We start from the raw sequence: 12,172 nt of genomic DNA, 5'->3' as shown, positions 1-12,172 counted from the left end.
GTTGATGACATCTCGGAGGTGTGGTGCTATGATGGAGTCTGCTTTGTTGAAGATGTGGTGCGGGCAGGGGTCCGTTGGGGATCCTGAGTGGATGGAGTTCATCAGGCAGATGGTGTCCTCAGTGGAGATTGGGTTCCAGTCGTTAAGGATGTTCAAGGGGGGTGAAGGTCCTGCAGAAGGTTGGGTGGGTTGGTGTCCGGGTCGGTTGTCGAAGCTGTTGTGGATGTCTGCGATTTTGTTGTGGAAGAAGGAAGCTAGGGAGTCGCAGAGGGCTTGGGAGGGGGTGATGTCGTTGGAGTTGGCTGATGGGTTGGTAAATTCTTTGACGATGTTGAATAATTCCTTGCTGTTGTGGGCGTTGTTATCTAGTCAGTCTTTGAATGCAGCTTTCTTGGCAGATCGGATAAGTTGGTGGTGTATGCGGGTGGCGTTTTTGAAGGCGTCCCTGGTGTTGGTGTTTGGGTCTTCTTTCCAAGCCTTCTCGAGGGAGCGACAAAGTTTCCAGGCCTTCTCGAGGGAGCGACAAAGTTTCAGGTCAAACGGGTGAACAGAATTACCACACACTTCTTGGTCTATAAAGCACGCTTTTGTTTATTTGGTGTAAATTTTACATATGTCAATATTTGGGAAGTCTGCCATCTGATTGCTGAGGCGTTACGAGCACCAGCTGGCTGCTTATTTGCTGCGAGCGGTGCGAGCGGTTGCAACTAGGAAGTGTTGGCCACCATTTTGTGATTCCGTTGAAGCGAGTAAGGGGAAAAAGGGAAAAAAGAGTAGGAAAGAGGAGGGGAGTAGCTCTGGGAACTCTGTAGGGTAGTTAGGGTGTGCTATAGAGGGAGTGTGAAGCGGAGTAAGTACCCTTACCGGTGTGAAAGTAGTGTTTTGCACAGAGTGAGATGGTGGTGAGGTGCTGGTAAGCTCGGGGATGAAAGGGTGCACCTAAACCGTGAGCTGAGTGCCGTAAACTGATGTGCTGTGGGCGCTGTAGCATACTGGCCAAAGAAAAGTATTTAGCCTTACCGGTGTGGAAGTGCTGTTTTGCCTTGAGTGAGATGGTACTGAGGTGAGGTACCGGTAAACTCGGGGATCAAACCATGTGCCTAAACTGTGAGCTGAGTGCTGTAAACTGATGTGCTCTGGGCGCTGTAGCATACTGGCCACTGTAGCATAGCTGTGCAGGTGGTGTTAGTTTGCGTTTAGACTATGGCGGGAGTGGGAAGCAAACTACTCACTGGTACCGCTCTGAAGACTGGGGATGAAACTGTTAGTCTAAGTTGTGTGCTTATTGATGTAAAGGGATTTACTGTGGGCACTGTAGGATACTGGCTGCAGTACCATACCTGTGTTAGTAGTTTTAGTATGTGTTTATACTATACAGGGAGTGGGAAGCGAACTACTCACCCCTACCGGTCTGAAGACTCGAATGCAGAGTATTAGCAAGCAGGAATAAAGAAATAATTGTGAAGAATAAATGCAGAATGTCGCAATGCCACAGAAGACAAATGGTGAAATCAGGTGTGTGTAAGAAAGTGGCTGTGTATAATAAAGCGATGGAATTTGAAAGTTATATAGAAAGTGTCTTTATTTAAGTGCCATAAATGGACCCTACTGGTGCAATGGCTAAGCCAATCAGCTGAGGCAAACTCTAAGCTGTTCTGCTGGTTTCAAACGTAAGCTCCTGTATAAGTGAACTCCTTATTACATGTTACAGTTCCATGTGACATCAACAATACCTATTAGACTATAAATTCTATAAGTAAAATAAAGGTAGGATATGATTACCACATGTATCCTTCGAGAAAACAGAGGAAAAAAAGATTTAGCAAAAATGTAATCATCACACTTTTTTGGTACCAAGGAACTGCCTTTTTGTAACACAAAATTATCAACAGTAGAACAGTTAGGAATCTGTGCATGTCAGAATTAGTAATAGTTCTACCCACATTGGAACTGTGAGGAGGCATACAAACATTGCGTTTCTGAGAAGCACATTAGGTACCCTTCTGGTCAAACCATAGATTATTGTCTTCAGCTCTTTTAAAAAGAATTCATGTGCAGAAAGCTAAGGCATCGAGCTGAGGCAAACTCCAACCAATGATGCTGTATTCAAACCAAAGCTCCTGCGTCAGTGAATACCATATTACATGTTACAGTTCCATGTGACATGAACAATAGCTATTAGACATGAATGACTAAATTGTATAATGAAAATAAAGGTAGGATACGATTACCACACTGTGCCAACCAGTTCCTAAACAATGTTGCATTTTTTGATCTTGATCGCCAGCTTATGTGCACAGGCTGAGGAAGAGTAAATTTGTATGAAAGGGCTTTGTGGATAACAGGCAGGCATAGAGACGTATGCACAAAGAATAGAAATGGTCCCAAAATGGATGTTGGGTTTAGGCTAATTTAGCAAGTAAATAGCATATTTGCATAGGCCTTAAATCTCCGATCCCTGGTTTGAGTGGAGACATAAGGGGCAATAATGAAAACCGAGTTCAAATGCGTGAGCATAATTGGAAAGTTATTATATGAAAATATTTCAATTTAAGTGTATTAAAATGTAAAGGAAAAAGTCAAATAAGTTGAGAAAAATCAATCCAAGAATAACGTGAATTTCTTACAAGTCTTGGAGATGGCAGTCTGGAAGTTCTTCAGGGGCTTGAGATGCGTAATGTTCCAAGAGGTCATTGTTGCCATCGTGTGAGAAAAGCGAAGCAATACAATTCATATCCTCGAAGGGACAGTAATGTTCCTCAAATGTTGGAGCGGCAATTTGAATTGGCAGACAATTTGCATTGTTGTCAAAGGTCGCACGTTGCAGATCTTTTGTGGCTGCGCAGGAATCCCATTCTGCTACGATACCTTTTTGCGTTGCTCCACCATTGCTCCACTGCCTGACTAATCAAGTTCATGGTTTTCAAGATACTCCATTACCTGCTGGATATTGGGAGCGATTGTTGGAATGTTGGCAAGGTATACATCCATTCCATTCGCCAGTCTAATAGCAAGTTTTGCAATTAAAAGATGGTTGTATGCAGATTGCATATGTGTAAATAAATGTGATGTTGTAGCTGGCTCCGATAATAGATAGAGGCAGGCAGCCAAAAAGTTGTTCCATTTTTTGACAGTATTGATGCAGCTTCGCGTAGAGGCGTTTTCTGTCGGACATGGTTGTTAGCACACAAGCAAAAATAGTAGTAGGTTGGCCACAAACAGAACGAGAATTATGGGCACTGTTCCTGGTATTCCATAGATGATTGAATAAATTAATTCTGGTATTATACTAAAAACTGTTTGAAAGAGTGTGAGAAGGCCGTAGTAGATTGTGTTAAAAAAGTGTGCCAAACCTTGAGTGTGAGATGTGTTTAAAATTGTGTAACAATTCACAAAGTGTAATGGGAGGCTCGTATTTAAAAGGGACTGTATTTTACTTGAATTTCGTGTTATCTGCAGTCGATACATTTCTTCTGCAGAAGCGAGGGACACTTCTGTTCTGAACAAAAGCTGTTTCACTTTGGTTAGTTTAATGAAATCTGTTTTGAAGTAGGTTTTGAAGGTCAAGTTGAAGTTTGGGAGTTGTTTTGTGTGGATGAGAATAGACATTACCACAGGAAGTTACTCAGTTTGAAACAGTAAGGACAGACGGTATGCCAGCTCATATTCCATAGGAGTGCATGTTATTGAGAAGCAGATACGTGCTGCTGGAAAGCTGTGTGAATGTTGGGCTGATTGTGGAAATTGGCGTGGTTTTAAGAAAGCACGCAAGATTGGAGGCTGTAAGCTTAGAAGCATCCTGCAGTTGGACATTCTTGGATAGTAATGAATGAGTGCCATTGTGGTCGCACTTTTCACCTGTGAGAAAAAGTTCTGTATCCTCTTTAGGACAGCAATATGTAAATGGGAGAAACCACTGCTCGTGAATAAATGTGCTACCTTATATAATCAGATGCAACATGACAAACAACATGTGCACCTAGCAGACACAACAACACTACGTACTGTGGGAACCATGGCTAGCCATGTATACAAACCAAACATGGCATGGCACCTCTGTCACACAATGCAGAATGCGGGGAGAGATGGTGCAAAGTATGTGCAAAGGTGGGAAGTGATTCCCAATTATAAAAGTATACAATGCAAAGTTTAGAGGGGATGTGCTGGACAGACTTGAGTATGCAGAGCACAGACATGTACATGTGAACATACACTGATGGTCTATTGAGTGAAGAAGACAGTGGATGCAACCATGATAGTACAGTCAGTAGGGAAGATTATTAAAACATAGCGCATACATGCCCCCTCCCCCCCAAAATCTTTAGCATAGTGGGCTGGCTCGGTGTATGCAAAGTTTGCGTAAGGGTATGAATAAAAGGCACACTTCTGTGGGTGTGGTTTTGCTCAGGAATTCGCAAACGTGTCTGCCAGGTCAGCTTAGCTTACACCGCCATGAGGTTGATCCCGTGAGTGAAGGTGGCTGCGTGAATGATGCTCTCAGCCTGCTAGTATCCAGAAACTGACATAGCTGCAGTGACGCACGTGTGCCCCACAGTTCACCTTTTGCTACTGCATAATGTGAAAGAGGGCCCACCACGTGCTGGCGGAAGCACCTGGGCCGAGGACTGCGAGGTCAGAGGGTTCCTGAGATCAATGCTGGCTACCGCGACACAGGCACACAGTGCCCATGCCTTAGGCCCAGCACCGTGGAGTGCTCAGAATACTACCAACACAGTACTAGTACAACAGGTACCAACAGTGGAATGGTGTCTTGATCGCATATTGGACGATGTTGAAACTGCATCTAAGAGTGGAGATGAAGGTACTACTTCGACCAGGTGCAACCAGCTCTAGGTCCCAACAGTGGAACTGTGTCCTGATGCCACAATGGACGATGTTATAACTGCATCTGAGAGTGGAGATAGAGGTACTCCTTCCAACCAGGTGCAACCAACTCTAGGTTCCAACAGTGGAACGGTGTCTTGATCCCACAATGGACGTAGTCCGATATTACCTGTTGCTTGGTTTTCATAGAACTCCCTCCGTTGAGGTGCATCACACTCTGTGCTTCCGTAGTTAGCTGCTGCACATGAATATTGGGCTTGACTGATGGCAGTCGCTGGACTACACCGCAGTACAGCTGGTCTGAACAGTGAAACGGGGTCTTGATTCTATAATTGAGGATGTCAGAAGTTAAAGTTTGTGATAATGTCTGTGTACCCCCTCCGATCTGGTGCAAACAACTCCATGCTTTCGAATTCAACGGTACGTGGCTGTGAGGCATTAATCAATAGTGGCACTGGCCTACACTGCGGCCAGAAGGGCTCGCAATTTAGATCGAGTAGTGATTGTTTAATTACAGAATCCAGTAGTCAAGTAACTAGAACGTCCATTGAAATATACACAATTTCCTTTTAGTATACTTGCTTGAAGAATTTTTTTTAGATGACTTATAGGTTTACTACAATGAGCAAATTCATCTTGCAAGTCCAAAGAGACACTGAATAGTTTACACGGTGGACAGCAGAAATCACTATTTAAATTGTTTCGATTTATTTATTGCTGAGTTTTCGGTACTTTATGTTGTTTAATTTTGTGGAAGTGAGAAAAAGTATTCATGGTTGTATGTGTGAGTAATGCCTTCAATTAACACTGCAGACAGCAGTGTTCACAATTCAGATTGAGTCGCTATTGTAGATGACGCAGTCCTGTAGAAAAAGACATTGCTCCAGTGATCTCTGTCTGCACCATGCATACGTATCATTACAGGCTCCGCACACACTTTTTGTTGCTTTGCTTGTGACAAACTGGGGAACTCAAGTCCACATTACGTAGCTGTGGGCCCTTGCTGACCACTCTCTCTGGCCTACACTGCAGGCAAAAGTGTTCACAATTCAGATCGAGTGGTGATTGTTTAATTACAGAATCCAGTAGTCAAGTAACTACAAAGTCTATTGAAATATACACATTATCCTTTTAGTGTACTTGCTTGAAGACATTTTTTTGTAGATGACATATAGGTTTACTACAATGACCAGATGTATCTTGCAAGTGGAAAGGAACACTGAATAGTCTACACTGTTGACATCAGAAATCGGAATTCAATTTGTTTTGATTTATTTATTGCAGAGTTTTTTGTAATTTATGTTGTATTTTGTGAAGAGGAAGTGAGAAAAAGTATTCATGGATGTCTGTGTGAGTTCTGCCTTCAATTTACACTGCAGACAGCAGTGTTCACAATTCAGATCAAGTCGGTATTGTAGATGAGGTTGTCCTGTAGGAAAATACATTGCTGCTGTGCGCCCTGTCCGCACCAGGCTTACTCATCATCGCAGGCTCCGCACACTCTTTTTGTTGCTTCTCGTATGAGAAACTGTAGCTCAAGTCCACCTTAAGTAGCTAACTGTTCTCTCTGGCCTACATTGCAGACATCAGTGTTCACAATTCAGATCGAGTCGCTATTGTAGATGACGCAGTATTGTAGGAAAAGACATTGCTCCAGTGCACTCTGTCCGCACCACTCATACACATCATGGCTAGGTCTGCACATGCTTTTTTGTTGCTACGTGTACTGCAATCTGTGAAGCTCAAGTCAATGCTATGTGGCTGTGGGCCTTTGCTGATCGCTCTGTCTGACTTACACTGCAGACAGCAGTGTTCACAATGCAGATCGAGTCGCTATTGCAGATAATGCAGTGTTGATTGCAACAGATACTGCTCCTAGTATGGCCCGGCGGCAGCACACATCATCGCTGGCTGTGCACATGCTGAATGCTTTTAATGAGGCTGTGTGAGTACACTAGAACTGATGGAGTATTAATGATAGAATCTTTTTGTGTATTATTTCAGATCTATTTATTTTGTCTCAGTATACCACAAGTTGTGGTTCTTTTATGATAGATTTTTTTCTGTATTCTTTCACATCTACTGTCCCTACTTTACTGCAGCACAAATTATTGATTCTTTTGATATTGAATCTCAGTTTGTAATCCAATGATTACTGTTGTAGTTGATGCTAGCAGCAACCATTCCTTCAGGGCTGCTTTAAACTCACCCCACACGCATCCAGCACAGACATTACTGGATATGTGACGCTGGTAATAAAAAGGGGTCGAGCGCACACGCCCGTACCCACTCCCACTTTCTATCTGTGTCCGCGTGTTCATTATCTATGCATGATACTGCCTCCGGGCATTACATTGTGCTGTGGACAGCGTATGCAACCATGTTACCTCTGCTAGTGGAGAAATTTCAGTTCTGTAACTTTTAGGTGTATGGCTATCACAGGTGGAAGGCTACTTTACAAAGTATGAATATTGTTGAAGATGATGGTCGCATGTTGTGTGTGGTGGAAGATATGTATACATTGCAAAACGTATTGAAAAAAGCTCTACAAGCAGAAGAGGTATGTCTCATCAAATGCAGTACAGAGATTGACTAAAATGGGTGGTGTTTTCTAACTGTTACAATGAGAAATATTATGAACTAATATAATGCTTTTTTCATGGTCACATGGCAATCGTGCATCCAGCGCGCAAGGAGACCGCACTCGACGTGATTTTGAGAAAATATATTTACTGTAATATAAGTTTATTACATTTAGAAATATACAAATGTTTAAAATATTTTTATTTATCGCTTGCTCTCATATACACTTTAAACTTATTTAGATCTAGTTTTGAGACAAAAAAAGTGGGAATGACCCCATACGTATATGACGCAATGCACGGCTTGGTAGTGCGTACCCGTCGCCTACCAAAGTAGCAGCTGGCGCGACCTCCTATGTATATGTTGTTTCATAGGACATGGTGCCACAAACCCATTAGATATGAAATGCGCACCATTTAAATGTGGTGAGTAGGATTTGCGTGCTGATCGAGCTTAGTAGACTACCGTTACAGGACTGTAGTTTTGTCCAAAAAATAAAAATGATGTACATATTTTTGGGGGAAGTTATAAAACATTACATATTTTTTAAAGTTAAAAAGAAGGATAATAGAGTTGCAAAATATTAAAAAACAATTAGAAAAAATATAGGTTTTATGAATATTAAAATATGAAATTAACATTTAAAAAACCTTTGAAATTCATTGAAAAAAACATAGGTTTTACAGACATTATAGTTAGGAATTAGCATTTAAAAACCTTAGAAATTCACTGAAAAAACAATGGTTTCAGGAACGTTATAGTGAGTTGGACATTTGACTCATATTAAACCAGAGAAATTCCGGGCTGGCCGGTGGTGGGTGACTGGCCTGGCAACTCAAATGACATCACTGATGACATCATCCATGTGATAATCTGATGCACATACTGATGCTGTAATATAAACTTTGATACACCCACTCTGGAATACAGACTACTATTTTTGAAATCATGCACACAACAATGCCAGATACTACATACCACCGACTATTTCCTAGGTCTATTCACACAACCAGTGACTTATACATTCAGTTACTCATCAATACAGTACTATAATATGTACTCATACACCTATACATACAGCCACACTCTACCACTCATCCACAGAGTTTCTCACACACCTAGTCAGTCATGGAAAAAATGAATTACATACTCGTTTACTCATGTATACAGTTATGCACACCAACTGAGTTATTTATACACACACCACATCACTTATTTATGCAGATACTAACACATACTTACTGTCTTATACAATCACTGATACAAGCAGACACCCATACAGCCCTTCACAGATGCGCTCTTGAACCCATACACCCAGTGAATCACTCACACATCTATGCACAAAGTCACATCCCCCACCCACCCACAGAGACACTCAGGCCCCCATACAGATACTCAGACAACAAATCAATAACCCCTATAGACAGTCATGTAGCTACTCAGAAACCCATGCAGATACTAACACATACTTACTGTCTTATACAATCCCTGATACAATCAGACACTCAATTATACACCCACTCTTCAAATAACTTACTCTCACATATAATCATTTATATACTCCAACACTCACATATACTGCCTTAAAACATATGTAGTTACTCACATATATACCACTGAGACATTCATTCACTTACCAACACACCCATACACACACTCACACACCCGTACAGCCCTTCACAGATGCACTCTTGAACCCATACACCCAGTGAATCACTCACACATCTATGCACAAAGTCACATCCCCCACCCACCCACACAGACACTCAGGCACCCATACAGATACTCAGACAACAAATCAATAACCCATATAGACAGTCGTGTAGCTACTTAGAATCCATGCAGCTGCTTACACACCACTGCGAGACTAATACGGATTTTCACACAGTTTAGTCACTAACCCATGCATTCAGTAAGACACGTTCAATCACTCACTTATACAGTCAGTCACGCACCTACTAAATAATCCCATCAGGCCCTTGTAAATCCACTCATTCTTCAATACACCTTGGCATAGATATATACATGCAAAATATTTAAACTTTACAGAAATACATATTCATTGAATGATGTCATCAGTGATGTCATTTGAGATGTCATCAGTGATGTCGTCAGTGATGTCACTGATCATGTCATGAGTGATGTAATATGTGACTTCATCTGCAGTACATTGCGGGCGCGCGAGTTATAGTTAGCTCAGCTAACTATAACTGACGAATTTCTCTGGTTTTATACGAGTCAAATGTCCAACTAACTATAACGTCTGTAAAACCTATGTTTTTTGAGGGAATTTCTAAGGTTTTTTAAATGCTAATTCCTAACTATAATGTCTGTGAAACCTATGTTTTTTCAGTGAATAAATATACATATATATATATATTATATATATATAATAAAGTTAATATTATTGCTACATGTTCAATACTTTGAAATATTATATTGCATTTTTATTACTTCACTTTTTAATTTCATTTTTATTTTTTTGCTATGTGTGACCTTTTAGGGGAATATCAGAGAAAAACACCCTATCCTGTGTTCAGCAGAAAAACAAGCCAACAATCCGTTTAGGAGTAAACTTTCTTTATTGCAGAGAGTCCACTATCAGACATGAACATTTCAACCTCCTCAGGGTCTTAATCGTATGTAAATGCATGGTAGTGCACTGCTCGCCTTTTAAGCACAAGGTATATAAACATTGAAGAGGGACTTCAAATGGATTGAAGCTGCTCTATCATAATTGCATTCTAATGGCACATAGATGAAAATATAATGGTAATATTTACAATTATTTGTGCTTTATTCTAGTGAATCACTTCCGCTTGTTTAGCATCAACCAGTTATTGTTACTGATATATCCCATAATTGTTTTTGGACCACAGTGTCCATAACGCATTACAAACACTATGCTGCCTCAAAATGTTTTCTAAAATCAACACCGAACCAGGAAGGCCTCCCATTTTCACACAGTCATAGGAGAGTGTGTATTTAAAAAATATTAATGGTGATGGCTGTTGATGAGCATCTCCCCCACACGCAGCCCCAGGGACCGCCACCTCCCTGGGGTTAATTCACATTAATGCAGGGGGCAATACGCCACTCTACTGCCCGGGGCACCGCCACCTTCCCAGGGCTATATTAATTATTATAGCGTGGGACTGTGCCAGCCCCCCACTCAGCCCCACGGATGCCACCTGCCCAGGGTTAAATTACTGAAATGCATGGGGGCCACGTGGCCCCCCCTCTCCAGGGCTATATTTAAAACTAATGTGTGGGATCCTGCTCCAAAATAAAGCCTCATCTCTGGGGCTCCATTTTTGTTGGATGGGGACAGCGCAGCCCCCTCGTATTTTTGTTGGAGGGGGGCCATGCGGACCCCTTTCTTTATGTTAAAAAAATTAAAAAGGCTGAGCACCGGGAATGAGGTTCCCGATCCATAATTGGTCTGGGCATGTAGGCCACACGGCCCCCTCCCCATCTAAAATAAAAAGACTGGCCCCTGGGGATGATCAGTGATAAGTGATGTCATCAGTGATGTCATTGAACTTGTCATGAGTAACCCTGGATGATGAACTCCACTCAGGTCACGCAGTTTTATGCACTCGACATTACAAGGAGCTCGCGGAGTTCTGAAAAACTCCACTTCGCTGAGTGGAGTTTTTTTCCCCGCTCACACTCACCAATGCCAAGTTTGCGATCGCAAGCTAGGAAAATCCACCTCCCAGCGAGATTCTTCCTCATTCGTGATCATCAACATCAAGTTGGCGAGTGTGTGCATGGAAAATGAACCTCCCAGTAAGATTTCTCAACACGGGGCCCAGGTTTCTCATTGCGAGTGGTTGCGTATGCTCGCAACTGCTCGCGTTGAGAAAGTGCCTGTTCACATCGAGAAAGCTGCCACTCGTATAAAAATCTACTCGAGTGGCAGAAAATGAAATCTTGTGCTGGGCATGGTGCCCTTCGCAATGATTGCACAGTGCGGACAAGCATCCGGCACTGAGCAATCACCCCGTACAGCATTTTTATATCACACTCATAGCGTGGCAGAGTTTTTTCCCACTTTGCGGATTTTCAAGCAGCACAACTCTGCAAATTCCGTCCAGGGTTAGTCATGAGTGATGTAATATGTGAGGTCATTGGCAGTACATAGTGGGGGCCTAAGTTATATTTAGCTCAGCTAACTATAACTACTGAATTTCTCTGGTTTTGTATGAGTGAAATATGACTCTAACTATAATGTCCCTGTAACCTTTGTTTTTTTTCAGTGAATTTATAAGGATTTTTTAATTGTATTTAATAAATAAAACATCCCTGTAACCTTTGGTTTTTTCAGTGAATATATATATATATATATATATATATATATATATATTGATATACATATATATATTTGAAAATTAAACACATTTTCAACATATTGATGATACATTTAGAAATACATTATTATAACTTGCAATTTACCAAGGTATCCATTTAAATTCATTTTACCGAAACATGAAACACCCAATCTTCCATTAAAACCCACAACACAAAGGGGTCGATTTCGATATAGTTCGGAAAGCATTCCTACCGAATCGGTTCCAGAATGCTTGCCGAACGACTCGGATCGGGTGAATCCGACTGAGCAATTTGGATGTTTCCAGATGCTTCCGGATATGAATTGGCTGGACTCCCATTGACTCTAATGTGAGCCTGTGTTCCAAGCTAGCACACAGGCTCCCATTGAAGAAAGGGATGGCTGGAGAAA

The sequence above is a fragment of the Lissotriton vulgaris genome, chromosome 5, assembly GCF_964263255.1.
Source record: "Lissotriton vulgaris chromosome 5, aLisVul1.2, whole genome shotgun sequence".
NCBI classification, from domain to species: Eukaryota; Metazoa; Chordata; class Amphibia; order Caudata; family Salamandridae; genus Lissotriton; species Lissotriton vulgaris.
Note: the sequence above shows the minus strand (reverse complement) of the source record.